Here is a 14,819-nt window from a genome sequence, read left to right as displayed (position 1 = left end):
ACAAATAAGCCACTTTTTAAAAATATAGTTTGATGTTTAGTGTTACAGTCTGTGTTTATGACCTTGCAGTGGCCCATGTAGACGAGACAAGCAGCCTCTCAGACTCATGAATTCCCCATTTGACTGGAGCGGCGGTCCGGGTTCACAGGCAGCAGTTAGTCCATTGATTGCACTTTGTGACGTCCATTTGTTGGGAAGGAAGATGGACATAAAGGGCTCTGAGGGCCTTTGAAAAGGGAACATATGCCCTCTTTTGAAGATAAGAAGCCGTTTTGTGGCCCATGCACACCATTAGCCTGCCACAATGGAGAGCCCTCAAGGCCGAGCACTCGTCCTATACATGGGAAATGAGTCTGAGGAGCAGCGCTGCGAAGGCATGAATTATATGTTACAGTCTATTTGACGAGCCGCGGTGGCCTCCTCGAGATATTCCACCACAGAGTCAGCAGGGGATGATACAGATACTATACAGCAGCTGCTTAAAGGAGCATGCCACTGGTTTTTAATGTCATGCACCATTTACTGACACTGTATATTATTGTTACTGACTCATTTCAAAAACAGAGGTTTGTGTAAGTTTTCACAACAGTGGATATTTGGATTGTTGGCTAAACGCTTCATTTGATACACACCGTATGTTCCAATGAAGGGAAGTGTTAATGCTGCAACACACAGTTGTGTTCTTTTGATTTAGTACGATTTTAGACAGACTAACACAGTAAATCGATTTTCTCTAATGTCACTTAAACATACTGAGTGTTGGACCTCTCTAATACCATGTTCAGAGTTACTGTAATGACAAGTTTCCAACTTGTAAATCACGCTCACGCTGACTTCCAAGTCGTAACTACGACTATGGGCTCTAGTTTCCCGGCGCAGCACAGGGTGGTGCAGGGGCGAACCCCGCGCAGAGCTAGTTTCGAGCAGCGCAACCCGAGGTGCGCTGAGATGGGTGTGGCGGCGCAGCAGGGGGAGGTGTCGACAGATCCAGCTTGGCGCAGTGACAGTTTCTTGCCAAAAGGCTTCGCTGAAGGTGCGCTAAAAGCTCGCCAGCTGAAACCAGGTCTACTGTCAGCGCAGGGGGAGCGCAGCCGGTGTAAGCCGAAGTTTGGCTGACCGGCGGACAGTGTGCACACGTCACCAAAACCTCACAGGCAGGTTTCCAGAATATCAGGCACATTAACGATGCAATAAATACCCACAAACCACTATTCAATGCAACTATCTGCAGTCAGCACATAAATGTATCTCTGTATCGACTGTCCCGTCACATCTGATGTCAGATCAAAGGGGATTGGCACCGTTTGGCACGTTTGGCACGCGTAATGGAAACCCGACCTGATTTGATTAACACAGCTGCAAACTAATGAGTTCACATCCCTCTCAGCCAACCACAAACAGTCACAGCATCAGATAGGGAGTATATATTCAGCATCTGTCATCTTAGAAAAGTCAAAAGAAAAGAAACAGAGTGAGACTGCGAGAGAGAAAGAGAGAGCGCGCGCGCACAAGAGAAACGCAACATTGATTTACAATTGTGGTGACCTCCTCCCAGGCTACCTTTGCATCATCAGCCCGTGGAGGTCTGCTCACAGTTCTGTATATTCAGACAGTGCGAGCTTGGACCTCCCGGACCAAAACATCAGTTTCTTCCTGGGAGAAGTTTGGCCATCTGACGCTGCTGCTCTCTTCTGCCATGGTGAATTGAGTAAACTCTCATTACGCCTTCGCACGGCACATTTAAGGGCGAGGAGAGGGGCTCATTTGATTGGTGTGATGTGTGTAAAACCCACTCCACGCCTTCTCTCCTCCCTCTTTCCGACTTGCGCAGGTAGGAGGGACGGAGGTGGGATAGAGGAGTAGCTGCACCAGTGCACATGGTGTGCCAAACTTGCAAAATCCGCCTGGCCACACCCAGTTGGCGAAGCGCAGGTGTGCTGCGCCCCCACCTCACCCGGTCTACGAAACTAGAGCCCTATATCTCCAACTTGACACTTAACGTGGAAATGCCTTAAAGCCAAATGTTACCTTGCATCAGCCGGAGATGTTTGTTTAATGTAGGTTTAATTAAATTCAAATTTACGATCTATAAACTAAAGTATTTAACCTCGTTAATACGGTGACACTTAATGCATTAAACATAATTACATATATTGATGTATTTTTATAGAAAGCTTTGTATGATATCCTACGAATTAACGCCCCCTGATTGACGTTACATCCGTCACATACAGTTACGTGATTGACATAAATTCGTGGGATATCATACGAACCCTCTATGAGAATACGTTGACCCGGTGGAGTTCTCAATCTCAACTTAAGCCTGACAGGTTGGATCAGGTTTGGGAAAAATATGCACTCGGGTAGGGCTCAGGCTGTGGCGTTAAAAAAAATCTTCTTATGTTGCAATGAATGGTTAATCCTATGACGAGATTGTTCCTGACTAAACTACATTTACTCATTTTGTCAAAGTCACATCATCACTGTGTGTTTTGCAGCTCCGAGGACAGACGTGTTTTTAAAAATGTCCTTATGGTGCATTCAAAGACACTGCGACATCTGACACAGCAATGATTCATAATGAGCAAACAAGGACATTGTAGAAAAGGACAATGACCATTTGGTCATTTTGTGCGTTAATAACATTTCTGTTCGACTCCCAAACCTCTAAATTTGAAGTGTCCTTGAACGCATCAAATTTGTCGCCAGTGTGTCAGTGGTGTCTGCAGAGGGCGGCTGCATGCTACGCTACACCAGAATTATGACTATAAATACCTCACATCACCATAGCATTTCAACAAGCTCTATCATGAATCCTGTTATTTTCAAAGCGAGCATCTTATCACACACTAACAGATGTCCCGGACTCGAACAGATCTCACTGAGTGAAGTGTTTAACCTTTCTCAGATTGACTGCCTCCAAACAGACGCTGTCATTTTTTAAAGAAGAACTGTGTCTTTGTTAATTTGAATATCACGTCCCCGGTACTCATCGTGTCTCTGATAAAACGGCTGCAGACAGAAGCTTTTACTTTGACACTGCGTGACTTCCCCGCACCCTCCACAAGCTGTAGGGAGCCTGATGCTAATTAGAAATGTGCCACCATTTATAGCAGGTGGGATCATTTTGCACATTTAGATCACACTTCTGCTTGAATCCTTCGCCAAAGCCTTGATCATTAACAATTCAAATGTAAGAATCTGAGTGAAAGAAAAGGTGCTTTGTTTAATTAAAAAAAAATAAAAATTCTGGCTCTGCTGCTTTTCTCAGTTTCACATCATTATTTATTCACTGTCAAATGTTCGTTGATAGGAGCATATGTTTCCACATCAACAAATTATTCTGGTTCATCACAGCTCAGGTCTTATGTCACGGCGGGGCTGGAGCCGATCCCTGCTGACATTGGGCGAGAGGCAGTTGTAATAATAATGTAATACTGTACCTGCCCTGATGTCACTAGATATCACATCAAAACCAAAACACTGTCAGTCACTCAAGTGTTAGCACGCAGCTACAGACACACGCGCCTGGATCATTTAAAACATGACCTGCAGGTTGGTGTATTTCTTTGACTGCGTGTTTTTTATGCTTCATGTCTCCATCAAGGAGATTAGCTCCTGAATCGTCACAGCCACGTTGACCTTTGACCTCTGCTCTGTTAGATGTTGATAATGCCGCTAATCTGTCTGTGTCTCTGCTGGAGCCGCCACAAAGAGAAAATAACATACAAAGAGGAGCAGATTGTCTCCAAAGAGGAGAGGCAGACAATCACACACTGTGATATTCCCTCCTCTCCTGCTACACACACACACACACACACCCCAGGTCAACCCTCCTGGATCACTATTATCACATCTGGCCCAGCGCGGAGCAAATCCCTTCCATATTTTTTTCAAGTTAGCGAGAATGAATGAGAAAGACGATTAGTGAGCATAAGCCACTCTGTGTGTGTGTGTGTGTGTGTGTGTGTGTGTGTGTGTGTGTGTGTGTGTGTGCACAGTATGCCTGTACGCTCCTGCCTGTGTCATTGTTGATGTGAAGTCGTGCATGTGTGTGTGTGATGGCACGAAGGCTGAAATCATGCTAGCTGAACCATGGCGGCTCGCCAGCAGCAGCAGCAGCTCGTCCCGCTCTATTGTCGAGAGGACACAAAAAGAAAAATGAATAACAGAAAACAAAATGAAAGCCAGCAGCCCTCTGTCTCTCCCTCTCAGTGTGCAGCACAGAAACGACGCAGCTGCTCAGTGAAATCTGTCATTTTCTCAGAACAAAGCCACCAGAGGACGTCGAGTCAAAAACCATGAAAGCCCGTCCAACAGCGTGGCGGCGTTTGGTTCTTTATTACTCATTTCCTTAAGTCAGAGACGTCCATCTTGACAAGCCATTCTGTCTGCCTGCTCTGTTCACTCTATGATACATTAATACAAGTTGTTAAATTGAAGGATAAGTCCTTAGTACAACTTGGGTCTTAGTTTGGTAGATTTCTTTTATTAGTAGCAGTTAATTGCTGATATCTGCAAACGACAGTGGTGACAACGTGTAAAGGCTGTCTCATGGCAAAATAACATTAGTAGGGATGCACCGAATATTCTGTAACCGAATATATTCGGCCGAATATTGCAAAAAAACACACATTCGGTATTCGGTGGAATAAGTTAAAAGCAAGGCCGAATAATAGCGGCGTGTTTTGATAACACAATCAAACAGCGTGCCATGACGGGCGGAATAAAATGTCGGCAGTGTGGCGATCCGTCCGTCAACGCACTCGCATTTGCGACTAAAAATAGTTTTGAGCGAGCAAAATAGACTTAAATCATTCAGCACGCTGTGTGAGCAGCCTACAGATTTCAACCAGCAGCAGAAACGAAAGGCGAATCCCACCGATTGTGGGTTGAACAGGGGTCACAGACACAGACAGTAACGTTAATGTATTCCTGTCAAATACAGCAGCCATCGGCTTACTGGCAACGGAGAAGTCGGCTCTAATAATATCCTCTTCTTGATGTCATGACTGCCCAGTAGTACCTGAACAGCCGAGCCAGCCGAACACAGGTATGTGACGTGTCAGAGGAGAAACGAGCCGTTCACATTTCTCTCTTTGTGGCAGGTAAGGGTCCACAAACCTCACCGCACTTTAGGGACTGTTCTTTACTTGTCAGGGGAGGAGGGTGGCTGGTTGATTCTTATTTTATTTATTTATTTTATTTTGATCCCCCCTATCTTAATCACTGATTGATGCTGTTTTTGAAGTATGAATAAGTCAATAAGTAATTTATTCCATTGAAATATCATTGATGTATTATAGAAAAGTGATTTATCTTTTTATGAATGACAAAAGGCACATCTGCCTCATTTTCGCAGTGGTATTGTGATACTACTCAGAACCATGATATTTTCGTTGGTATCATACAGTGGGATCCAATTTTGGTACCATGACAACACTAATCTGGAGGGGGTTCATCTGCAAAAACTAATGAAAAACTAAACAATGATATTCGGTATTCGGTACTTGGTATTTGGCCAAGCATTTAATAATATTCGGCTTCGGCTTCGGCCACAAATTTTCATTTCGATGCATCCCTAAACATTAGGGATGAGGCCATAAACTGTGTATTAAAACCTCTCTGACTACGCCAGGACGCCAACGTCCTCGCTCCCCCCCCTCCTCTGTTAAATGGTATCTCCCAGGCGTAGTACATCATCAAACCATGTGATGTTTGGTATTGACAGATTCAGGAAGCTCTCGACTTTTCAAAAATAACTTGGTTTTTCTTTTATTTATTATGTATTTCGCAACAGAGCAGCCTAAACACACAAAGTCAAAAATCGCGATGAGTGGTGACAAGTCATGTCATGCCATTTCTTGACGGGAAAAGTTAAAGGATTACTGGCGATCTTATGTTTCTTCTGTGTCATAAACAACATCAGCTATCATAATCACACCTGATTTCAATAAGGTACAATGTTTGAAGCTGGCTGAGTGTTGTTTGATCACTGATAGTACTGTTTTGAAGCTGAGTGACCAACTTGTCATTTGGAGCTCCGCCTGGATCTTTTCATGGTAAAAACACTGTAGAATGGTCATACTTTGAGCAATCCTCTTCAAATTTGAAACGAGTGTTCATTGATAGTGTGCCTACAGCCCCACAGTGTCATTTACCTGCTCAGATGAAGCCACAGACAGTTATTCATCCTGAATTACACTTTTTTTATTTTAGGCAAAATCTTCATTTTTTTACTGACTTCAGAGGCCCATTACTCTGTCTCTGCATCACCTAGAGTGTTTCTGACACTTTCACAAGAAACTTCAGAGAGTTTCTTTCTGGCAAGACCTCATGCATGCATGTAGTCAGAGCGGTTCAGAAGCTACAGACATTTTAATTTGGGTATGTCATTTTAGGCGTTTTCACTACAAAATGGGGGTGGAGTACAGGAGGTTAAAATGGACAATGTGTCTCCACATCCTCCTACTGCACAAAAATGAAGCTAAAATATTGGGGTGCTGCCATCTTGCACTGGTGACGTTATTTGGAGCCAGAGTCTGTGCCATATTATTTGGGGAGTAAAGTCACACGACATCGGCACTTTGATCCTGTTTTCCAAAACATTAACGTCAAAAAGCAGGACTCTTTTATGTAAATATGCCAGAATTGCATCTGTTAACATATGAAATTGAAATTCCACACAGGAAATGTGCATATTTGGTTTTAAACGTCACTACGTCCAAACTAATGTTAGCTAATGAGCATCAATTATCAGTAATTAATGACGGAGGCAGCGGACATCTGAGAACCAAACATTTTTGCACAATTGGATCTTTGAGGCAAAAAAGAAATTGCAGCGAGAGCGAGGCGGACACCTGCCTTAACCAGCCTACATCAACAAAACTGACTAACTAAACTAACAGACTAAGACATCGTCGTTTCATTCGAGTGTTTGGCTCAACCCTACTAGAGATAGTTGCATTCTGATGCTGAACATGGGCTACTTATGACACTTCATATCAACCAGTGTGTGGGCGCCTGCGAGCACAGCTGAACCAGCTCTGAAGGCTTAAACAGTTCATTACGTGTAATCTGGCTTTAATGAAGCAGTGCCCACCCTGTTACTGACCTCTCCACCCGTCACTGTTCCTACATCATTATGAACATCCTACACTAAACAGGTCAGAGGTCAGAGGTCGCAGTGACGTGATTATCTTCCTCTAAGACACCCAAGAGAGATGATTTCTAACTCAACTGAAATTAAATTGAGTTTACGTCTCCGCTGTCTTGTGTTTTCTTTTACCCAAATAGATGTGTTAAGAGAACTGGATGCTGCGTTTCATCATGGAGTCCCACATTTACAATTAAAGTTATTAATTATGTCAGAAAAGTTTTTCAGGCTTCCTCTGGTTTCTGTGTTTGGGCCATAAAGCTCGAGGAGAGTCCCTTTCTGTCCGAGCTGTAGGGATGGGTGTGGGTAAGGTTATCGCAAGTGTCAGGCGGGCGGGCCACCAAGTGACAAAGCAGTGTTTTCAGAAATGTATTAATAACTTCCAGAAACATTGTACAATAGTCCACCTTCCACCTTCCTTTCCATCTCTCGGTTTCTCTCTCCAAAGCTCTCAAACAGAGCAAGCAGCTTTATGACCAGAACAATCTGCTGAAGTCTGGTCAAATTTCTCCAGTAATAATGTCCAGAAAAAATATTTCCTTCAGAGAATATGAAGGCCTAACACTATGTCCTAAAAGCAAGCATATTTCTGTCCACACTGAGTAAATATATATATATCTTACTATATAATGATGAAAACTCTGTGTGTGTGTGTGTGTGTGTGTGTGTGTGTGTGTGTGTTCCACGTTTTTCTCCTCACTGACTTGGTCAATCCATGTGAAATTTGACACAGTGGTAGAGGGTCATGGGAGCTTTCGGTTGAGTTTAAAAAAAAAAAAAAAAGCCTTAAAATGTAAAAAACGATGTAAAGGAACTGAGGATTATAATTTAGTGCACAATGTATTTTTATTAATTTATTTATTTCCTCTCTTTGGTGTTGCTCATAATCAGAGTTATCCGTTGGTTGATACAGGATAGACGAAAATAAGCCTCAAGCTTCAGCCTATTGCTTTTTCACTTACTGACTGTGAGAGAATTTGTGTGAAATGATCTTTGTTTCTGCAGATGTATGTAGCTGAAATAAAAAATATTCATTCAAAGATGGCAGAGTACTTGCTATCCTCTTTTAAACAGAAAACAGACAGGTTTTTTTTACCTGTATCTTTAATAAATAAAAGTCAAAATTAATATATTACATATAAATTACTGTAATTTTAGTTGGATGTAAGGAAAAATAAAAAATACATTATTTTAAACACATGATAACTGAGTTTGCATCCACAGATTGTATTTTTAGCTGGCTTGTTTTTATCTTTCTCTTTACTTGTTTAGCTATTATATCTATATTTATTATATCTATTATATCTATTATGTGATGCTGGATTTAATACTGCACCTCTTCATTTGATTCATCTGTTTATTTTCCGCTCTGCCCCCACCCACCCGCTCCGCCTGTTTTTAGCCTCGTCCTTGTGTAGTCTAAATAAAAACCACGGGTCATCAGATATTCTCTGAGGAAGATCAACGGCTTTGTGGAGCTTCATTTAACCTCCCATTGTGTGAGCGCTTAGTGTGTGTGTGTGTGTGTGTGTGTGTGTGTGGGTTTAAAGAGATGAGGGTCGGAGTGATAACGTGTTTAATGTAGACGTCACCTAAATGTAGACGTCTGCATCAACGACTTATCACTGGCAAGACAATTTTTTTAAATGAAAAGTCTTGTTATCATATTTAGCTTTATCATTTTAATGTGTTTAGTTGCTCAAACATTCTTTTAAACAACTCTTTATTTGTGTGTTTGTTTTCAGTCAGCAGGCCGGTTGAAGCTACATTTCTTCTGCGTATTGATTGTGAGGACGCATCACCCATTGATGCATTATCACTGTGTACATAAGTCAAGACTTCATTGATCCCTGAGAGGAAACTCAGAAGTCACAGCAGCACAGAGGCTGACTGACAGGTCAGAAAACATGTAGAAAATTAGAGGCTACCTTGTTCAGGCTGTTGTCAGAACTTTTTCGTGTTGTCCTACAAAAAGTAATGCACCCAAAGTCGTACACTTCCCATATATTTTGAAAAAGGCTGTGATCATGTGACCAATGTGCTGACGGCAGTTAACAAAGACGCAGTCCCGAGGGCCTGTAAGGAGGCATGTTGGGGTGGTGGATGGGTCACAAAAAAGTGGACTTTCCCCCACGACTTTATCAGGACGTCACGTGTTTGGATGCATGTGAACTTTGAGTCATTTTAAGGCACATCCTCACCATGTTTCCTTTCCTAAACCTAACCTCAGTACTTTTAATTACCTAAACCGAACCTCCATATCTTTATGCTAATTATGTAACTGTACGTTAAGGATGTAATGTGTTTGTAGGATATCATACGAACTGTTCTGTGAGAACACCTTACCATTTTTCTACAGTAGCTCAAAATGGACAAACTGAACATTGGCTCTAGATAGGGCCATTTATGTTTTCATGTCGATTTACGTATTTAGAGGCCCTTTTGCAAAGAGCAGCGTCAGAAAAACACTGTTTTTTTGTTGTTGTTTTTTTAACGTATATCTGCTTTATTCATTTTTTTTTTGTGGTTTAAATCACCTGGTCCATTTGTTTTGGAGAGGAAGGCCCAATTCCAATCCGATCCCTTACAGACTCACTGACTTAGAGGCGCATTCATGTGAAGTGCGTGAGTGTGTGAGGGCTGTCCCACTGTCAAATCGTCAAGTCAGTGAGTCAGTGAGTGAGCCCTTTATGCCCCCTTACCGTAGGTCAGCATCGATGCGGACTTACGGTAAGGAAATTACCCACAGTTCATAGCGTTGTGACGTCAAATACAGGGGTTGCCCTCAGAACACCAGAAGTGTTATAAAAAAAAAACAAAAACATGGTTGGCAGATATGCAAACGTTAACGTTATGGAAGGAGAGTGAAAAAAACAGATAGATAAACAATGAAACATTACATTAACAAGGATTTAAGATGGTACATAAACACACATGAAGTCAGAGGAATACCAGTGGTTATATTCCACACACAAAGAATATATATCTATACCTATCTATATCTATCTATAGATATAGATATATATTCTTTGTGTGTGGAATATATGCTGACAATAACCGATAAATGATCACGCCCAGAGTTGCCAGTGTCAACAACATTTTGTAGAGAGGGGGATAAGTGCTGTCCCATTCCTATTTGTAGCATCCGGAGCCCTTTCAGACTCTCACACTCCATCACTTACAGCTGACGTCAGTTAAGTCAGTGAGGGTTCAGGGCTTGAGTCTTTAGGGGCCGGATTGGAATTGGGCCGAAGAGACCTCTGCAGATAATGTGGCTCAGGGTCAAACCCTCCTGAGTGTCTGGATCCAAAATAAGAGCACACATCTGCACAGCCTCCCTGGAAGTGACGATTTTGTCGCATTTATCCAGCGAGCGTCTCGCTTGAAAAAAAACCCCTGCTCAGCGCTGTCTCATAGGAATGCTTGGAGGCTCTGCGTCCACCGTGCTGACACGAGAATGTACGACAGGGAAGTCGGGTTTGAAAACTGGTGATAAACAGCTGACGTTTGAACATCATAGTCATGATGTGAAACGCATCCTAGCGCACGTTTAATGCAATGTTAATTTTTATTTTAATGTAAATTCAATAGTGCATGTTTGACCATTTCTTCTATGGAATTTTAGGGGAAGTTCAGCCTCCCTTGTTGTCTCAGAGCAGTCGCTCCTGCACCTGAATCACTGTTGGGTCTAAAGGTTTGCTTTCACTTGCCTCTGCTGCAGCTGCTCCCCTAACCTAATCCATTTTGATGTTGCATTCACACTAAATGCAATGCGAATTTTCACATTGCATTAACTGTGCAATTTTAAATCCTAGAATATTTTGTGTTGACTCGTGTCATACCTGTGTGGAATCACTGAATCGATGAAAGAATTGCCGGTACGTCCTTGGCTTCATACGTCGCAGTCAAAGCAGCTGCACGCAACATTCATAGCATATCTATGATTCACAGTCTGGGTAAGGATTGTCTGCACACGGTTCTCAACATAGAGTAACTGAGCTGGTGGCTAGCAGCTAACGAGTTTAATTCAATATACAGCGCTTTCAACAGCACCAGTGCTACACCTCTGCAACGCAGTCATCCTAACATCAGTGGTGACTGCTGCATGAGTGCAGTGTAAAATGGTGGCGATGAACTGACCCCTGGTGGGCTTAGCCCCTCTCCAATGGCTCCCTGTGGTTTTGACCAAAAATCAGGCTCAATGGAAATGAATCACGGTTATTTTTGAACATTTTGATTTTCATTTATCATCACTGTAGAAGTGACTCTTACATTATCCAACTGCAAAAATGTGTAACCTATAAGCCTACAACAAATTTTAAAAAATGTTTTAACATTTCGTCAACTAAAATGTGAGTCATAGCGAAGTCTACGGCCTGACGCCTTTTCGCTTTTTTGATGTTATGCTGAACATCAAGAGCGGTGGCTTGTCTTTAGTCTCCTTAGTGAAGCTAGCCATGAATTCCAAATCCAGAAAGGAAAAGTCCTGGAGGAAAATGTTGAATTTAATAGTGCATAAACAGAATTGTTTACCTTTGATGCAAGATACCAAATAATCATAATTACTGCAGAGCTGCCACCAAAAGGCAAAATGTATTAATGATTAGACCTATTAGTATAGTTCATAAGCTAATTTAGACTTAATAAGGCAGTGGTACCTACAGTATATCTATCAAATATATTTTGCAGTTTCAGATGGATTTAATTTTTTTCTGGATAAAAAAATGGTTCTTCTGGCAGCACAGGTTGCTGACCTCTGAGCTAGCCAGTGGGACACACACACATACATGCTACCTAGAGCATCTACCGCAACAAAGAGCAGAGAATCTCAGTTTACAACACACACACACGCACACACACACACACACACACACACACACACACACACAGCGTGACTTCATTCTCTGATATACTCCACTATATCTTTACAGAGAAAAGAGATGTTTGTTGCTGTATATAGCTCATTTAACATAATCAAAGTGTAAGCATATACAGTGTGTGTGTGTGTGTGTGTCTGTGTGTGTCTGTGTGTGTGTCCACAGAGATAAGACGCCAAGGTTACAGCTCTGTCCTGCCTTCAGATCAGCCAATGATCTGCTACAACATCGATAAACAGCAAGACACACGAGTGCGTTCGACTCAATTATTCATCACTGAACTCTTTTGTCCCCAGTTAGCAGATCAATAGCTGCTATAATCAGCTTTCCAATGAAAGAAAGTAGCACACCACATTACATATTATGTTTCCCTTGATTATGTCTCTGCTTTTAAATGTTCAATGTGAGTAAAAAAAAAGCACGAGTAGGAGCTGTAATTCTTAGTACACACCACAAAACAAAACTTCCCTTGTTTCTTTCACCATGAAAGTTTGTGTTGAGGGTGGATCAGATTAAATTACAAGAGTTTCATGTCTGTACTGTGGCCATGTTGTCTAAATCCGTTTATTTCTAAATGAGCCATTTATATCGACACAGGGAGCAGGTCCTCATCTATGGAGATAGTCATCCCAGATAGCACACATACATCTGGCCGACGTCGGCCTGAGGACGACACATCGGCCCTGAATTTATACCGTCTGACAAGCGTCGGCCACACAGGCGGATATCTTTAAATTTAATACTCTTTCGTCCCAGCTCATCAAACGTCTCTGTTACGTCGGCTTTGTGTCGGCCCAGTGCCGTAGAATATACCTGCCCACATACGGAAGTCGCCACAGAGGTGTATTTCATCTCCGCGGTGTTTGTTTGGAACTGAGCTCGCAGGACACGTCTCATCGCAGTTGGTTTCAGGTAAGCTAACTGGAATAAATTGGCAGAAAATAGCTATGTTGTTTCTTCTGTGACCCTTGAGAGATGTTCCTGGTGAGTGGCGAGGCACGACTGGGTGTATGTAGTACATGACCCCACCAGCTAACGTTATCTTTCGTTAGCTGTTAGCTAGTTTAGCGGTTTAGCTCATGTTAGCTAACAGGCTACAACTGTGGTGTTTTCATTTGATTTTCCCTAGTTGACGATATCTGCTCATCTGGTTATCGTGAGCACTCGTTTTGGGTTAAAGTGGAAGTGCCCAGAGCTGCCACCCGTGGTCCCGCGCCCCCCGGCCTGACCCTGGACGGATGCTCAAGTGTGTGTGAGGGGAGCGGGGAGGAGCGCGGAGGTAAGGCGGGGTGGGCCGGCACTGTGTATCCCAGAACGGGTGCTCAAGTGTGCTTGAGAGGAGCGGAGAGGAGCGGAGAGGAGCACAGAGGTAAGGCGGGGCGGGCTGACACTGTGTATCCCAGAACGGGTGCTCAAGTGTGGGTGAGAGGAGTGGAGAGGAGCGCAGAGGTCAAATAGTGAAGTTTAAGGATGCCTGCAGTATGTTGTTAATGTGATTTTATGGGCAATTTATCGGTCGAGGTCTCCTCTGCAAAACAAACTGACCTGGTGGCTACAGGTAATAGCGCAGTTTTGAAACCACTGTTTTTCCGAGATGAAGGACTGATTGTTGAGCTGCTGTTAACTGTTAATTAAAATTTAATTTAAAATTAAATTAAGCAGAGTGATGGACCCAAAGCCTTCAATCTGGCTAAAAGACAGCTGAAATGCTAAAAAAAAAAAAAATAAAATAAAAAATACAGTGGTGAAGTTGGGATTTGTTTCTTGAAGTTATGTGCTCATCGTCTTTTCTGTCTCTGGCAGGCTGCCAGGAGAAGCGGACTGGCCATCAGATATTGTTTGTGGAAATTTGAAAATAAAGTTTGTCAAACTGACTTTTGTCTCTTCATTGTGCACACTTACACACGAAATAGGGTAACAGTCAGCTATTTTTGAATGTTAGCATTGATTTCTCACATTGAATGGTGAAATATTTGTAGTTTGAAACGTCTGACCTAAATGAATAATGGTCGTAGTTAACGAAGCATATGAATATTAATGAAGGAGTGCCCACTGAGCACAGCTTCTTGTATTGATCGTTTGAACGTCGCGTGGTGGTAATTTTCGATTAAAGGCCGACGTCTTGGCAATGAGCAAACGCTCTCCCTGCTACGTCTTAACGCTCTAAACTTGATACATCGGGCCGACGTCGGCCAGATGTAAGTGTGCTATCCGGGATGTTGCACCGCAGAGTTTCTACTGTAGCCCAGAACAGACAAACCAAACACTGCATTCTTGTTTTCATTTCGGCTACGGTAGTTAGCAGCCCCTCTGTGACGAGCAGTGTCTTATCAGTGTTTTCACTGGTTTAAATCACCTGGTGAACACTGAAGGAATTCTAACTAAGACACATTTCAGTTGGTTGCAATCAGCAATCCTCACCACTAGATGCCACTAAATCCCCCTAAGTCTTACACACTGCTCCTTTAATTCAAGTCACAAAATGTGTGTCTGTGCGGTGAATGGATCAAAATGTTTTTATCCCAAGTTGTGACATATTGCCGCTTTGTCAGCGGACTTTCAGGTCTACATATTTTGCGCTCCATATCCTCCTGTGTCTGCAGTTCATGTTCAGGACGCCTCTATGAACGCTGGGATGTCAACAAAAGTACGAAGGGAGGTTTAGAAAAAAGCGAACAGTGACCTGCTGTGTGAAAGTCCAGGGTTTGTTTCAAGCTCCTTATATTTCAGCATACCAAAGTTCCTCGGCCACTTACTCTACACGGTGTCTCAGTTTTGACTTGTGT

At 42.7% G+C, this 14,819-nt stretch overlaps 1 protein-coding gene across 1 annotated transcript in view; it reads right to left on the bottom strand.

The window, feature by feature from the left end:
• efr3a (EFR3 homolog A (S. cerevisiae)) overlaps nucleotides 1–14,819 on the bottom strand; it is a 578,128-nt gene that overhangs the window by 261,679 nt on the left and 301,630 nt on the right. The gene's annotated exons all lie outside the window — the stretch shown is intronic.

This window comes from Epinephelus fuscoguttatus, linkage group LG15 (genome assembly GCF_011397635.1).
Source record: "Epinephelus fuscoguttatus linkage group LG15, E.fuscoguttatus.final_Chr_v1".
In the NCBI taxonomy this organism is placed as follows: domain Eukaryota; kingdom Metazoa; phylum Chordata; class Actinopteri; order Perciformes; family Serranidae; genus Epinephelus; species Epinephelus fuscoguttatus.
Note: the sequence above shows the minus strand (reverse complement) of the source record. Positions and strands in the feature narration are given on the sequence as shown.